We start from the raw sequence: 15,285 nt of genomic DNA, 5'->3' as shown, positions 1-15,285 counted from the left end.
AGAACGCCTATATGTAATGATTTTTTAAAAGGTGGGAAATACATTTCACCACAAAAATTATTTCTTCTACAAATGACAACACTTGTTACTTATTTCTACTGCAGTGAAAATTCTTATGAAAAATGGCCAGAAACAGAGTTTTATGTATGAACAATATTTTGTCTTCTGCATACAAGAGAAAAAACTCTTAAGAAAAACACAGTAATTTTTTGTGGGTCTTATAATTTTCCTTAGGCGTCCCATCAAAAAAACCCAATTCTAATGTAATGACCAGCCAGGATTTTCATAAGCTTCCACTATAAAATAACCAGTTCATAATTCAACCAAAAATAGTGTTAGAACTAACATCTTTATTTGTAAAAGGGTAAAAGGAGAGAGAAATGTCCACTGCATCCTGGTAATGTGTCACATGGGCCAAATGATCTTGTTTCTGTCAAACACCCTACTCAATCCTTGTCTATTTGTTGGTTATCAACATTTAGAAAATGGAGGATATTTTTACTGGGGTTCTTCTGTTGGAAAAAATTAAACAGCTGGTAACCTTTTAAAGTTTTAATTTTGATTTAATGCTGTCTTGTGTCTGACTTATGACAGAATGTCAAAGAAATGTGCTTGAGGAACCCATTCTGACAATATCAAGACATTGCATCTAACTTTACAATACACTAATGGCTTGCAGACAACTTCTCCTTCTTTGTTTATTATGCAAGGAAGTGGCTGCCTTCTAATGGGACACTGGCCCATCTGTTAGACAGCCAGCAAGATCAGGAACAGAGCTGTTTTGTTAGATTAAAAATGGCAAGACATTATTTTCTAGTATTTTTTCCTACATATTGCAACAGTGATTGACAACACTTCACCAAATTGGGCCAAAATTATGCCAGCAAGTTAAAAATATACAGGGCATAAATACCAAATATAAAAACACAAGAGAGCCAGTTTGGAAAACCATTAAGTCCACTGCAAAACTGTGCATTTGCAAACTCTGCTCAGCAATATGGAGGGCTTAACTGAAGGAAATAATTAATTTATCAGTTAAGAGATATTTATAAAGCACAGCTGGACAAGACTTTAAACAGAGGATCACCCATAGCTAAAAGTCTTGAAAGAGAAGTTTTTTGGCAGCAAGTGGGTTTTTAAAAGCTTAAATTTCTTAACATGAGACCAGAGCTGCACTCTGTGAAACATCACTGTCTCAAAAGAAATTACCTCCTCCATTTTCAAGAAGAGCCTGTGATGTGGAAAGTAAGGATGACTGGACTACATAGGCCCAGTTGTTCTTTAGTGAGGTTGGAGAGTTGTTCTCTGTAACTCACCTCATAATTTGTAAAATGGGAACAGCAATACTGTTTTCAATAGAGCCATTTTTGGAATTCTATTAAAATATCTAGAGATGGCAAGATATCACAAGAGATCAAAAAAATGTTTGAAAAGTATCCACCGCAAATGTCCTTAAGATTACAGCAGAATAAGAAACAAAAAGATGATGGGAAATCAGCTGTGTAAAGACCTAGATAGAAAGGCATCTAAACATGTTCTTGTTGATTTTTGTCCAGAATCATGTTTTATCTTGAGCTCAAATCCTTTTCTTAATAGATATAGTTTTTCTGAATAAACTTCACATTTACCAAATGAGTCCTGAAGTTTTAGCAAGATTGACTTGAAATAATTTTAACATAACATAACTCTCCAGTCAACCTTGTGAGAGGAGCATGGGTGTGGGTAGGGTACTGCTGCTGAAAACTTTCATAACTCTTCCAGATTTCAGTAGTGTGAGCACTCAAATGCTTGTGGGAAAGCAGGGTGAAATGAGTATTTAATTCTATTGTACTTCATACAATTTCTACTACCCAACAAAACCAGTCCAGGAAAGACATAGGTCTGCAATATGATCTGATCCCACTACAGCACTTAGTCTGAATGATGATAATTGCTCAAGAAGAAGTTAGTACTGACTGGAAGAAACCAAATCTAATGTGCGTTGGCCGAGCTGGAAGCAATCTTTTATGGCACTCATATACAGAATATGGGAATTTCAGACAGTGAAGCTTAAGGAATCAATTCATGAAGAAAGAACAAAGATAAAAATAGTTGCTGCAGGGCTTTGAAAGGAAATCTGGAGAAAATGTCAATAATATAAGTGCAGGACCAGCAAGGAGGTAGGGTGGGTGCACTCATCGGCTGTGGGGGCATAATCATCATATATAAGCTGTGATGTGATGGTCTACAAATTGCAGGATTCCATCTGAAAAACTAAAATCAAAACCACACATAGCCAGCTCATGACAGGAACCGAAGGAAGATGAAAAGAATAAGCAACTTTCCTGAGCCCTCCTCTTTCACTGCAGACCCAGTGTTCCTGCTTTCCTGTTTCCAGCTACAGTGCAACTCCCCGATTCTTTCACTTGGGGAAGTTCCCAAAGCACAGGCCACAGCATCCCTCGAGTGCAATGAAGAGGAAGACAAGCAAACAGAAGGCATGTGATGAAGGTACAGCTCTATAAGAGACGTAGATGAGCCAAAGTTTAACTGAGAACCAGCACAATGCTTCAACAGACAAGGTCACCACGTCATGGTTTGCCATAACCATGGGCCAAAGTTTGGTTCAAATCATTATGCAGAAATATTTGACAAGGCAGAGATGTTCTGCAGTCACCACACCAAGCAGTAGGGGACATAAGAAACCTGGAACTGTAGCAACAGGTATGGAAGACAGAGAGTAAAAAATGGGAACGGAAAGCACCCAGCTTGGTAATAGGTTCCCACTTGGATCATGAAGATTTCTCCAGAATAAACAGCAAGGACTCTACTAAACCCAGGGGTTCAGCCAGAGCCATCCAGCCCTGGAAGTCCTCTGCACAGAGTTTATCTTGGCGTCCCCAAGGGGCTTTTATGAACACATGATACATTTGTACTCAGTCCCCTGTACCATGTTTCCTTTCTCAGTGTCATGCTCTGGTTTTGCAGGATAGAGTAGGATGGTATTTCTGTGAATCCCTTTTGTTGGAGCAAGAATACGTAAACATTTTCCTTAGTGTACAGCTTCAGGCCATCACCCTTTAGCTGCCCCAAGTAACTCTGAGGAACAGCTGCTGGAATCACACGCTGCTCATGGCACAAAGGCAGCATTTGCTGAGAAAAGAAACCCATCTCATAATTGGCACAGAGACTGCCTATCAGTTGGCCACATGTGCATCTCATGCCATCTTAAAGATTCCTGAAAATGAGATTGACACTTCTTCTTTTCTTTTACTGTGCAAAAGGTAAGCTGATTTGAGTAGCCCCAAAGCATCTTGTTAACCAACTCTCTATTTTCAGTGTTAGCCTGGGTTTGACGTTGTTCCTGAAAGCATGAGCCAGAACCAGCACAGACAGTAGTTGTTTTAGCATATAAGTACTTTTGGAATCAAGGCTTTGGCATCTCTTTCATCAGGAAACCTATTCTAAGGAATGCTGCTTTTATCTAACAGATGTTTTGCTAAAGAATTTGCTTTGTCTTTTGCAAAATATGGCTCAGAGCCCATATACACTCCACAGTGGAGATAAGAGTGTTGTTTTTAAGGTAATGAGTGGAAGTCTCTTTCCCCACAGAAAGCTCTTTAGGAATCTTTGACTGTGAAGAAACAAGCATTTCCCAATGAGGATCTGGAATGTCATTTGTAAACAGTTCACATTTAGATGAAATTTTTACTACATGAATTACTCTTTCCTTAACTGAAAGAGCGAAGTTGAACATGTAAAAGGATAATTTAAAGATTAGCTGGGTAAAAAGTTTGCAAGAAACAGCTTTTTAAACAGATTTAATCCCTTTCTCTGCTCAGAAATTATCTACAGTCAGTCTGTTGTTATTAATTCCTTCGGTACTCATCTTTGTTAGTCAGAAGTTTTGTGCAAACAAATTTCTCCCTACTCATTGCACACCAAATGCTGACTGTAAGTGTTCTCTTTAACATTTTAATATGTTCACCACTTGATAGGTTCAAGCTGTGCAATTGGGTGTCTAAGTCACATGGTGTTGTTTATGTTCTCAGAATCCTTTTGCCCCTAATGATTTTCATATGGTTGAGACATAATTTTTGTTTTATGATTAAATGAAACTTGGCTCAGAGGAGCCAAAATTAATTTTTCAGGAGCATTTTGTACAAACAAAACTCCACTGACATAAACACATTAAAAAGGGGTTGTGAATACAGCCAGAGTGAAAAAAAAAAATCTATTTAGAAGATGCCAAAGTGCAAGAATATTTTTTGTCCTAACGGGTCCAATAGCCATTTTTGTTCTCATCAGTCCCTAAATGCCATAGATTGCAAACTTTCTTGATTCAGCACGAGCTCATACATAACCTGTGGGTTTTACATAATGTAAACCTTCACATAGAGCAGTTTTACTAAAAATGTGAAGAAAAATATATAATTTCACACCACTATTTGTGCACAAATATTTCCAGAGCCAGCTGTAGTTCTGCCAACTCCAGACAATAAATATTTTTTTTATTTCCACTCTCCTAGGAAAGCAGCTTTCTTTAAAACAAACCTTCACAATACATGTTGTTTGCTACCATTTCAAGGCCTGCTACACTAATGGAAAAGAATGTGCTAAATGTAGCATTATCATGCAGGTCAGGCAGGGCAGCCCGGTACACATTTTCCCACAATCTCTGCTCATTAACATCTAGTTCCCCCATTGTGCAGATTTTTGGCTCTGTTCCATCAGAGCAGAGAAGAAAAATGTTTACAATATGCAAACTTGGAGGGACACAAAAAAAAGAGGGGCTTTGAAATGTCAGTCCTTTGGGATGAAAAGTTTCAAAGGGGAAGGTAAGTCAAAGGTTACTAATGGGATGTCTGTAACACCTGCTTTCAGTGGAGGTTTCATAAACAATCTTTACTTCTCAAGAACAGCTTGGCCTAGACAAAAATACCAGCTAAAATATCTGTGGCTGGCTTGAGCAGCCTGGTACCTATGAACAGAAAGGTCAGGTTTGTTATATCCTAACATGGCCTCTCACCCTGCTTTTATTGATAAAATGAGATTGCCTCAGTGGCCAACATTTCTTTTCACATGTTAAAGCGGAAGGCACTGGACGGGGCATGCTCAGCCTCTGCAGGCGAGGAGGAGGAGGAGGAGGGGGAGAAGGAAGGTGATGCTCAGCATCACTGCTGTAGAAAGCTCTGCTCTCTGAAGAAGAGCCAAACTGCTGCATGTGGGAGTGAGTTCTGCAAATTTCAGAAGTTTCCCAGCTTAGCTAAATGTTCCTCATGAGGCACTTTTGGTAATTGCAAGCAAGTTTCACAACCGTCATAACAACTCAGAGACCTTCAGTACTAATTTTCCCCTGAAAACTAATGCATATTTCTAAGATTTTAACATGGAGAAGGCACGTGAAATCCTGCTAAATATTCATCAGATCACTACAGAACCTTAACACAAACCTTAAGCCTTTACAAATGTCTTTTACAGAGAAAACATTCCTGAAACTGAAAAGCAGTACCTTCCTCTCAAAGGCAGTGACCCAGGAACAGGGTTGTGTAAAATGCTTGTCCTACACCAGAGAGATCCTGCAGCAAAATTGGCATCTGAGTCCCCAGAAACAACTTCAGGGCCCCCCCCCAAGACATCACCCTTGTTGTCCAGCAAAAAAGTGTGGCAGCATCTACAAAAGCTCAAAAAATTCCATTTTAGTATAGAAGGAAGGAGAAAGCAGCACAATAGATAAAGCCACAAATTGGCACCTGGATCTGATTATACATGAAAACTATAACCCATAAAGCTTTTCCACTTTTTTTATAGCAGAGGTAATTGCATTTACCTGAAGTTGGTATTGAAACAGCAAAAAGGATGACATTTCCTCCACAGTAAAATATTTTCAAATGTTATCTGCTCTCTTGTTATTGTCATATATAATTTCTGATCAATAGCAACCAATATAACTGCTTCAGCAGGAACTCTATTATTAACCATTACCAAATCAAGTCCATTTTGGCACTCTGTGCTTATCCCCAGTGTTGAAAACAAAAAGATGATGAAGATGATGATGGGTATTACAATAGATATTGGCACAAATAGAATCCCAAGAAGTTTTAGGGAAAATAGCTTTTAGGCTTTACTATAATTTACAGTATGTGGAACATGCATGTTGGCCACAGGTGATAGCAAATCAAATCTGATCACTTCAGCTGAATTTCATTTTTTAAACTGATAATCAATCACTGTTTCTATTTTTCCAGAGAATTGTCAGCACCATTATCCACCTCATATGCCATGGCTGGGGAGCAGGGACATACCCACTTGTAGAGCACACAGATGCAGCATAAAGTTCTTAAGGGAAATACCAAATGTATTTCTACACATGCATTTATTCAGACAAATTTTTCTATTCAATATCTTTTTGTAAGCTGCAACTGTCGTAAAAAAGAGATCAAGTACACTAATCTGGATACATCTTTGTGGTAATGATGATTCAGTCACATTATGTCTAAACTGGATTGTATCTGGCCAGCTCAGAGCATAAGCAGAAGACAGAATAATTCAGGACTAACAGCCATGAAGAATGTAATGTATTTTAGAAAAGTCAGACAATGGATGCTTTTAATGCAGTTTACAGATGGCAGAAACCATTTGTTTCATGTGCAAACTGAAAGCTGGACAGCAAAGTAAACTGAGAGAGTGCACTCTGTATGCCTTACAAATATAATCCAAGTTTATTTATAAATACACGAGAAGCTGAGAAATGTCTTCAATAAACTATTTGCATTTTTCATTTTTCTTGTTTGCAGATATGCAACTTTAGAACTTCATCTGGAGAGCTTAAGAAGGTTTAAATACATTTATAAGGATGACCCTGCTTATTTCACAGAAATTTTCCCTCTCATGAATTCATTGAGCTTTCAATGTGTTCAGTGGAGCTGTTTCTTTTTACACTGGACTGAGATCAGAATAGGCTCTTTTGTAAATGGTATGTCAAGAAACATGTTTAAGTCAAATGTAAGCCTTTAAAGCAAAGGTTCTGCTTTTGGTTTACATAATGATATGCTATGGAGAATAGCTTTCCTATTTTATATTCCTTCCCTGCTTCTCACACTGCCCATGACTCTTCTCTTTATGTGCTGCTTTAGATCTTTCCTTCTTGCTGTTCTTAGTAGAAACCACATTTCATTTGTGCCCTTGAAACAGCATATCAATGCATTCAAACTTCCTGCTTTTTGACTGGAAAAGCATTCAGAATTGCTGGTAGGACTTTCAGTTGGCCAGATGGCTGATCAGCTCACATTAACCTCTGCACAACGATGGGAGGAAGCACTGAAGAGCCAGCACTGGCTCCATCAGTGTCTGCTCAGCAGGACTCTCAGCATAAGCACTCACTCTGGTTTGCCCCAAGTTGTTACAAGGAAGTCAGGTACCAATGTACAGGTGTTAAATCAGATGATCCCATACCTGACCAATGCCATCTCCCTCACTGTGTAATAAACAGACCAATTAAAAAACGTTTGAGCACCAGCCTAACTGCTCAGAAATGGAAGCACTGGAGCATCAGTGTGAGCTGGATATCTACCACTTGGGCTTTCTTCAAACCTTCAGGTTTCAATATTCTGTGCATAACAGAAATGCTGACATATCACTAGGTTTTTTGCGTGCAACTGCTCAGAACTAAAATTTACCACTTGAACAGTCAAGGGCATTGCTTATTTTCTTATCAGATTCAGCACCTGAGCAATATTCATCTGCATCAGTTCTTTCAGTAACCTGTTTCACTCTTCAGGACTGGATTTTTGTAGGAAATCACTCTGTAACGGTAGGGCTCTGGAAAGGGGCTTAGCAGAGAAGCACGAATATATTGTACGGGAAGCCCATCTCCCTTAGGGCAAAAATCTCAGCTAAAGCACCTTGGCAGCATATTAATAGCTATAAAAGACTCTTTCTTTGCTGACCACAAATATGCTGTGGTCAACAAGAGGTCTACTCACTGTTTTGTTAAAAACAGTGATGATTTATTTTGCTTCAGCCATGTGTGAAACTAGTCACCACATTGTGAATAATAATATCCTCTTAGTCTCAATGGAGCTCTTTTCATACAGAAACATCCACAAAACATTTAGCTAAATACTTGATATGGCAATCCACTGGCTGACCACTGAAATATAGCCATATCTGGGATGGAACAGTGCAGCTATACAACAATGCATGGCACCAGAGGAGACAAAGAGTAGACAAAATAATCCATTAGGAACCAAAGCAAGAGCTGGAGTAAATATAATTCTGTCAATTAAGCATGAGCAGCAAGCAGAGCTAAAATTATAAATTTGAAGAGCACCCTGGAATCTCTTTGCCTACAGGAAACCAGGAGTTTATACAGCTCCTTGAGAGGATGAACTCCAACTGCACAGTGCCCTCTACTGTGAAATGAAATCCATAGAGGCTCAGAGGGGAGAAAACTGTATTAAATCACTTGGCCTGCTTGGTTTCTGCACCACTGTCCTGAGGTTGTAAAATCTCAGAAGAACTGAACTGGGCATGCAGGATCAAGCCGGAGCAGTCAGCTCTGTGTAGGATAGCTTGGCATCTGCTAAGCCTGCTCTCCATAACTCTTTCCAAAATGGCAAAGGGGATGTGTACAAGAAAATATAGTGATTTAGTGCCTTTTAAACATCTACAGTTCTAGTAGTTTTGCTATTGAGTGGGGTTTATTCATCTCAGTAACAGTTTACAATACAGGCAAAACTACAGAACTGTATTTCTTGTTGCACCTTTGAGTGGCAAACAATGCCCAGTTGGCTAGATCTTGCTATGTGGGGGGGGGAAAAAAACATGATTGCTTCAGGGAAAAAATGTAAAAAAAACCCCCAGAAATCACTCAACACATTTTGTACCTGATGCTGCAACACTTTCATCCTAAAATTATAGCAGTCCACCTACATTTCTGATATTTAAAATAACTTGCACTGCACTAGGGCATGTTATTACACTCTTCTAAAGCAACATAAGTATCTTCTACCGAGTAGAATATACAGCAAACTACACTCACAGGGTTTCCAGCAGGGCATATGAAGAGACCCAGGAAGATATAAGCACAAGAAACATCTCAGATAACCAAAAGTAAGAAAAGTTGGATCAGTAGCAGATCCTGTGACAAATCACGCCTCTGTTCAGGAGGCTCATTTGAGCCCTACAGTGGTTTCTTTCCTCTCACTCCTGCGGTAAAACCTGGCAGGAGGTTTTATTTCCCCTACACCCCAAACACACACACACTCTGCCTCAAGAGTTGGGAGATCCCAAGAGGTTTGCAGCTGGTGTAATGTTTTTCCCTACCACCTTCCAGCAACCTGCAGGAAACAAAGCTTCTTCAGGGAGTTTGCTTCATAAAAAAGCTGCCTTTAACCACACAATAAGACACAGTCCTTTAACCCTTTTACTTTCCAAAATAAACATAAAATAAGTATGAGAACACCTATTCATTCCAGAACAGGCATCCACATGAGCACAGTTAGGACAAAGCTGGGGTGAAGGTCCTACTGGAAGTGTTCAAACTGACCATTGGAGAGTGCAGAACAAAATCCTCTACAGAGCAAATATCATTTTCTGAACAAATCTTGTGGAAGAGAGGAGACACCCAAAAGTGCCCTCTATTTCAGAACCCTTTGCCCACCAGATAGGGAAAAAATTGCTTGCACAGAGCTCTGCACAGTCCTTTGGTGGTTTTAAATAGTGCCAGGCCGAGCAAGCCACTAGTTGGACTTCAGTTGCCAGAAGACTCCTGAGCTACACTTTATATGTATCTAACTAAAGGAGATGCATAAGTTGCAGTTCAGTCCTAAAACATGCCTTTGTACAGATCCTTTTGTGTGCACCATGGGTTTCTAAGCAAATATCAGTACTTTAAACTTGAGTTATCAAGTGAAACTCAAGCTACAAAGGTAAAAGGAATCAAAACAAATTAAAAAAAAATCTGGAAAGTTGTAAGGAATAATCTGGAAACATGATTGTTTTCCTAGTTGTGGAGTTTTCCTATGAGAGTCTGAGGAGCATTTCAAGATGTATATATCCTGTACATTTCAAGGAGTGGCCTTAGCAATCTAGTCATATCTGGTGGCAGTGATTTTGCTGGAGATGGGGTATAGCCAGTGGAGATGTCAAACAGCCTCAGTCCTGAAAGTCACCTGTTGCACTCCCTCTTTAGCACACATGCAGACATTGCTGCTGCTGTCTGTATGCAAAATGTTTAAAATCACTCTTCTCCCCTGCCCCATTTCTTTTTTTCTCTTTGGAAAGTCTTCGTGGTGTGGCAGGGAAATACAGAGCTGGGGTAATGCAGAGAAAGAGTGAAATTTGTATATATGCTCTATATAAATAATCCCAAAAGGTCAGATTTCAGCTTGCCTTACCTTGAAAGGAATAATGTTTTGTACTTCCTCCTCTGTTGAGAAATCAGAGCTCCTCTAACATGCTCAACCAAGCTCGCTTTTGAAATTCTGGATTGTACATGAATTTTGTATGTAAAATCACTGTCAGAAATATGAAATCCCTTCTTTATTACACTTGAAAAAACTCACAGACAACCTCTTATGTTACTATCTCTGACTGATTTCTTTAAATTTTCTACTAGCAAGGGAAAAGCTGAAAAGAAACAGATGATTTGCACTTTAGAAAGGCTTTGAAATAAACCAAACATTTGCGGCATTCAATAATGTTTTTTCACTGCTGCTAGCATAGCCCAATAAGCACAATAGCAGTGGAGTTTTTGGATAAGTAAAGAGCCCTTTTTAACACAGAAGAGAAAAACAACTTGTTTACACTTTAGCAGCTGGTTAAAGATAACAAATGAAGCTTAAAAAGGCACATACTAATATCAACACATGACGTTCCTCAGGCTTGAAAATAAAAATCAGAGCTCCATTAGGCTTAGACACTGATATTAGATTAAAAAGAAAAACAGTGTTTTCCTCTTGCATTTCAGGAGACATTGTTTGCTGAAGAATGTAAAATTCAATCCCCCAGGGAATGCAAGAGGCTTTTTGGCAGACTCTCTGAAACTCAAGTCAACTCTTTTCTATAATAACTAACATCAGAAAGAAAAGGGGGAAGAAAAGGAAGAAAAGGAGGAGAAAGAGACATAATTACTTTCAATGTTTACATGGCTCTGGCTTCTTGAATCTGAAAAAGTATCAGACTGCAAAGACTGGACTTAATCTAACTTTAAGCAATTGACAGGTGGACTTCAACTACTAATTATTCTAAGTGGGTAGTTGGTTACTCTTCTTAGCTCTTTTTAGAACAACAATGGGAAAGAATACTCAAGTTTATAAGAAAAGAAAAAACTGTGCTCTCTCATATTTGTACTTGTTCAAGCTCTGTGCCATCTAACAATATCAGCTTTGTGTTTAAAAAGACCAGTTAACCAGCCTAACATCAGGGTGGGCATGCATTTCACTGTGAACATCCCTACAAACATGGTTTAACAAATGTTCTCCATTCAAGCCGAACAGATGGAAGAAAAATTACTCTAGGCACAAATTTTATGGATGCTTAGCAATAAGAGTGCTCAGGCTCAAGAGGATAGAGGTTGCTATAAAACTGACTCGCTTACTTGGGCATGCAATCCAAGGCTTTCTCCACCCCAAGGAGCTACAGACTAGCAATGCTACTCCCATATTTTTGGGGCATACAGAGCCTAATTGGTAACTTTAAAAATATCTTTTGCTGAAGGGAATCCTATATTAGTGTCAAAGAAGACTAACAAATCAAAAAAGGCTCTGGTTGCTCTACCCCCCTGTGTAGTTCTATTTCATATTTAAAACTTTGTGTAATTCTAACTCAAATCCAAGCTCATGAATGTGAATAGGTCTAAACTGACCTCCTATAACAACATCAGTGAAGTTTTGTTCACTTGCAATAACTTCCTATAAATAGATGTTCTTACCACATATTATTAACAACTTATAACATACATCAATGCAAAGGCCTTAAAAACAAGTATGCGAGTACATTAGTTCAGTTAATTTTATATATATGCTTTATAATACTGGCTTTATAATACTGCTTTATAATACTGGCTTGATTTGATTTCTTCAGGCTGTGGTGAAGTGATTCTTTTGACTTGCAATGGTCACCTAAAGCAAAGATTTTGGGATTACATGCGGGAAATTTCGAGCAATCCCAGCAAGGCTGCTGTTCAACAATATTGTCTAACTAGATCACTAGCTAGATTACACAGTAAGAATAACCACAAGACATAATTAAAGCAAAAAAATACAACAGCACTCCATGCCCAGATTGAGTATCTGAAACGTTTCTCAGTGAATTTAAAAATTTAAACAGTTGGAGTAATTTTTGCACAGAGAAGGTTGTACACTGGTCAAAATACTTGCAGCAGATAATTTGCTGAAGGGCAGCTTAGAGAAACATAAAACTCAGCTGCAACTGAGGCTTGGCTTTTTTTTTTTTTTGTAAACAATGTGATTAGCCTTCCAGAATGACCAGTTCCTGAGACATTTTGCTAAGGAAAGATAAAAATGGAAAAAAAAAACAAACCCAAAAAACTAAACAGATAAACAGTTGCTTTATTTGCATTTCTTAGACTACTCTGAAGCATCTGTTGCCCAGAAAAGATAACACATATCATTATGGAGTTTTAGCCATCTCTTATGCTAACATATGAGAAAAAGAGAAACAAATATATTTTCTGAAAAGCCATACCAGTCTTCCTCCTGGGCAGTTACAGAGGTCCTAGTTGTTGGTTAACAGTATCTTTTGGCAAAGACAATACAGCAGCGTGGATGGGCAACTCAGATAGCAAAAGCTCAGTAGTAATCTATAGGAAGAAAAAAAGAGTTTTTCACAGATTCTGAGATTACATGCCTATCAGTAATTCTAAGTACACAGTAAAGGTTACTGCACTAGGGATTCATATATTTATCAGTTAATCTGTCCCAAAGCCATGGAAGGTAATTAATGAAAAAGATAGTCAGGCATGGCTTCAGGCAGTAATTCAATATTACTCTAAATCTCTGCATGAGCAAACCTGTGAACCAAAGAGGAAATGCATACTGTACAAGGACACTTGTGTTCTGAAATGTGATCCCCTGTGGAGTTTTCAGATGAAGCACTTTTCCAGTGATTAACTCAGTACATTTGAATTTCATTATTTAATGTTTTAGGTGACTGGTTATTTGTAGTGCACTGAAAGGAAAACAAGTTTTCCATGAATAAAATCAGAGTAAAAGGCAGATAACAACTAAGCCATCTCAGGTCATTCAAATCCCCACTGCTCCTTGCTGAGCTAGTAGGACATTCACTGTGTGCTCTTACGGTTGGGTTTTTTTAATAATTGTGCCATATTTTTCTTACATTCTGGTGGCAAAAGATCCATGCTAAGATACACAGAACTTATCTTCCATACTGGTAGACCCTCTCCCATAGGGTTCATTAAGAATCAGCAGAGAGAATCATTTGGGCTTTTTGAGAATCTTCCAACCTGCTCTGAAAATGCCCCAGTTACACAAGCTTTTACAGAGGCACAGCAGTCTTCTGCTCCAGGGCCCTGCACACTGACTGCAGCCAGGCAATTGAGCTCTCATCAATTTTATAAAAGATGGGAGCCCTTAAAGCTGCCTCCCAGGTGAGGCAAGGAGTATGGTTGGCACACACCTCTGCAGGACTTGGAGACAGGCAGAGCGTTATTTATCTCTATAAGAAAGAACTGAGAAAATCTGAGGTGTTCAGCAAATTAAAAGATCTCAGCAGAGAAGCCCACTGGATGTGTACATTCCTTGCCAACAAAATGATTTGTTCTGCCATATTTCTCGGGAAACAAAATGCCAAATATTGGGTAATGAGACTGGAAATCCAGCAAAGAAATTCAGATAAGGGTTAGATTAAAAATGAAATAAAATTTCTGAGCTTTGAAATTGTCCCTTTACTGCAGCATGTCTCCCTACTAAACTCACTGGGCCCTAGATTTTGTGGGATACACTCCATGAGAAAGTGGTATTTTAAGCCTGTTTATGTTCTTTTAGTTCAAGAGTATTTTCATGGGCTGCCTTTTTCTTTTAGAGATCAAAGACAGAATTCAGACTACACTGACAAACTCAATTCTGGATTACATATGGATATGAAATGGTGCTTCTCTAGCATGAAATTCTTCAGCTTTCAAGCAAAATATTTTCCTGTTTCCTGTTGGGATGAAAAAGAAGGCCTTTAAAAGTTTTATGCAAAATACCAAAAACTCAGGGGAGACTGATGCAGTCCCAGTTAAAAAACCTGGTGGTCAGTGCTCTCATCTGATTTGGACTAAAGACTTGACTAAGTTTCCACAGCCAAGGGAATACTGGTGAATAAAGGACTTCTGAAATCTCTGTCAGAAGAAATTCCGTCTTGCAACAGAAAAGTCCTGGTAGAAGTCTAATCAAAATCAAAATCAAAATCATGGCATTTGTATAAAGATATATATGAAGGGAATGAAGGAAAAATTCAATCAAACAGTGCCAGTTTTCGTCATTCCCCTCACCAGAAGCAAAGCAAACATTCACCCCAGATGATGAGACACTTGAAAACAAAATAACACAAAGGAAATCCTCCTCAAACCCAGAAAGGCAGCAGCTACACCCATTTCTACCTCTACTTCTGGTATTCTGATGGGCAATACCCTTGACTTCCTAGATTAATAAATTAACAGGCAAAAATGGTTACATTTTTAAATGTTATATATAAAGATTTTCAGATTTTACTCATGAATATTTCACAGAATTATCAACTCAGCTAAAGGCTTTCAAAGTTCAGTGCTTAATATACTTTCTGAACAAACAAACAAACAAATCTGCCTTTCTGACCTTAACTCCCCAGAAGGTCAGGACTTCTGAGGAGTTAAGGAGGAGCACCTCTGCCCTCTCCACCTGTGCAGCCCCAACAGAAAGCCACTACCTGAGGCTGGTTTTGCCACCAGGGCATTAATGCAGTACCACAGAGATGCCTTTGTAGGATACTGGTACCCAAGGAGAGGAAGGTGAGGCACCTCTAGGCAGCAAGGCCCTCGGTAGAGGAGCATCAGTGTTTAACAAGGCAGTGCAGAGCAGTGTGTTTGCATGCTGCACTGCCAGGACTGTCCCAAGGGCCTGGGACACAGCCCTACCCACAGGGGCATGCAGGTGATCCTGACACCCGTGTGGAGCCCCAGCATACGGCACAGCTGCGCCCAAGCCAGGAGTGCCGAGGCCTCTGAATGGTGGGGAGCCCATTGGTGCAACAGTGGATTGGGAAAGCTTGTTCCATCTACATTATACTGAGAGCTGGCAT

General features: G+C 39.1%; 1 long non-coding RNA gene across 10 annotated transcripts in view; it reads right to left on the bottom strand.

The window, feature by feature from the left end:
• Positions 1–15,285, bottom strand: part of LOC121675824 — a 114,650-nt gene that overhangs the window by 46,729 nt on the left and 52,636 nt on the right. For 8 of the 10 annotated variants that reach the window (XR_006020238.1, XR_006020233.1, XR_006020235.1 and 5 more), the window contains exon 2: positions 12,691–12,805. The exons of the other annotated variants lie outside the window; for them this stretch is intronic. This is a non-coding gene — a long non-coding RNA (uncharacterized LOC121675824). The remainder of the gene's footprint in view (positions 1–12,690; positions 12,806–15,285) is intronic. 10 annotated transcript variants of the gene reach the window in all.

This window comes from Corvus kubaryi, unplaced genomic scaffold (genome assembly GCF_017639235.1).
Source record: "Corvus kubaryi isolate FWS band 111438036 unplaced genomic scaffold, C.kubaryi_AGA036_p1.0 76, whole genome shotgun sequence".
NCBI classification, from domain to species: Eukaryota; Metazoa; Chordata; class Aves; order Passeriformes; family Corvidae; genus Corvus; species Corvus kubaryi.
The sequence above is the reverse complement of the archived record's forward strand: the minus strand, read 5'-3'. Positions and strand labels throughout refer to the sequence as shown.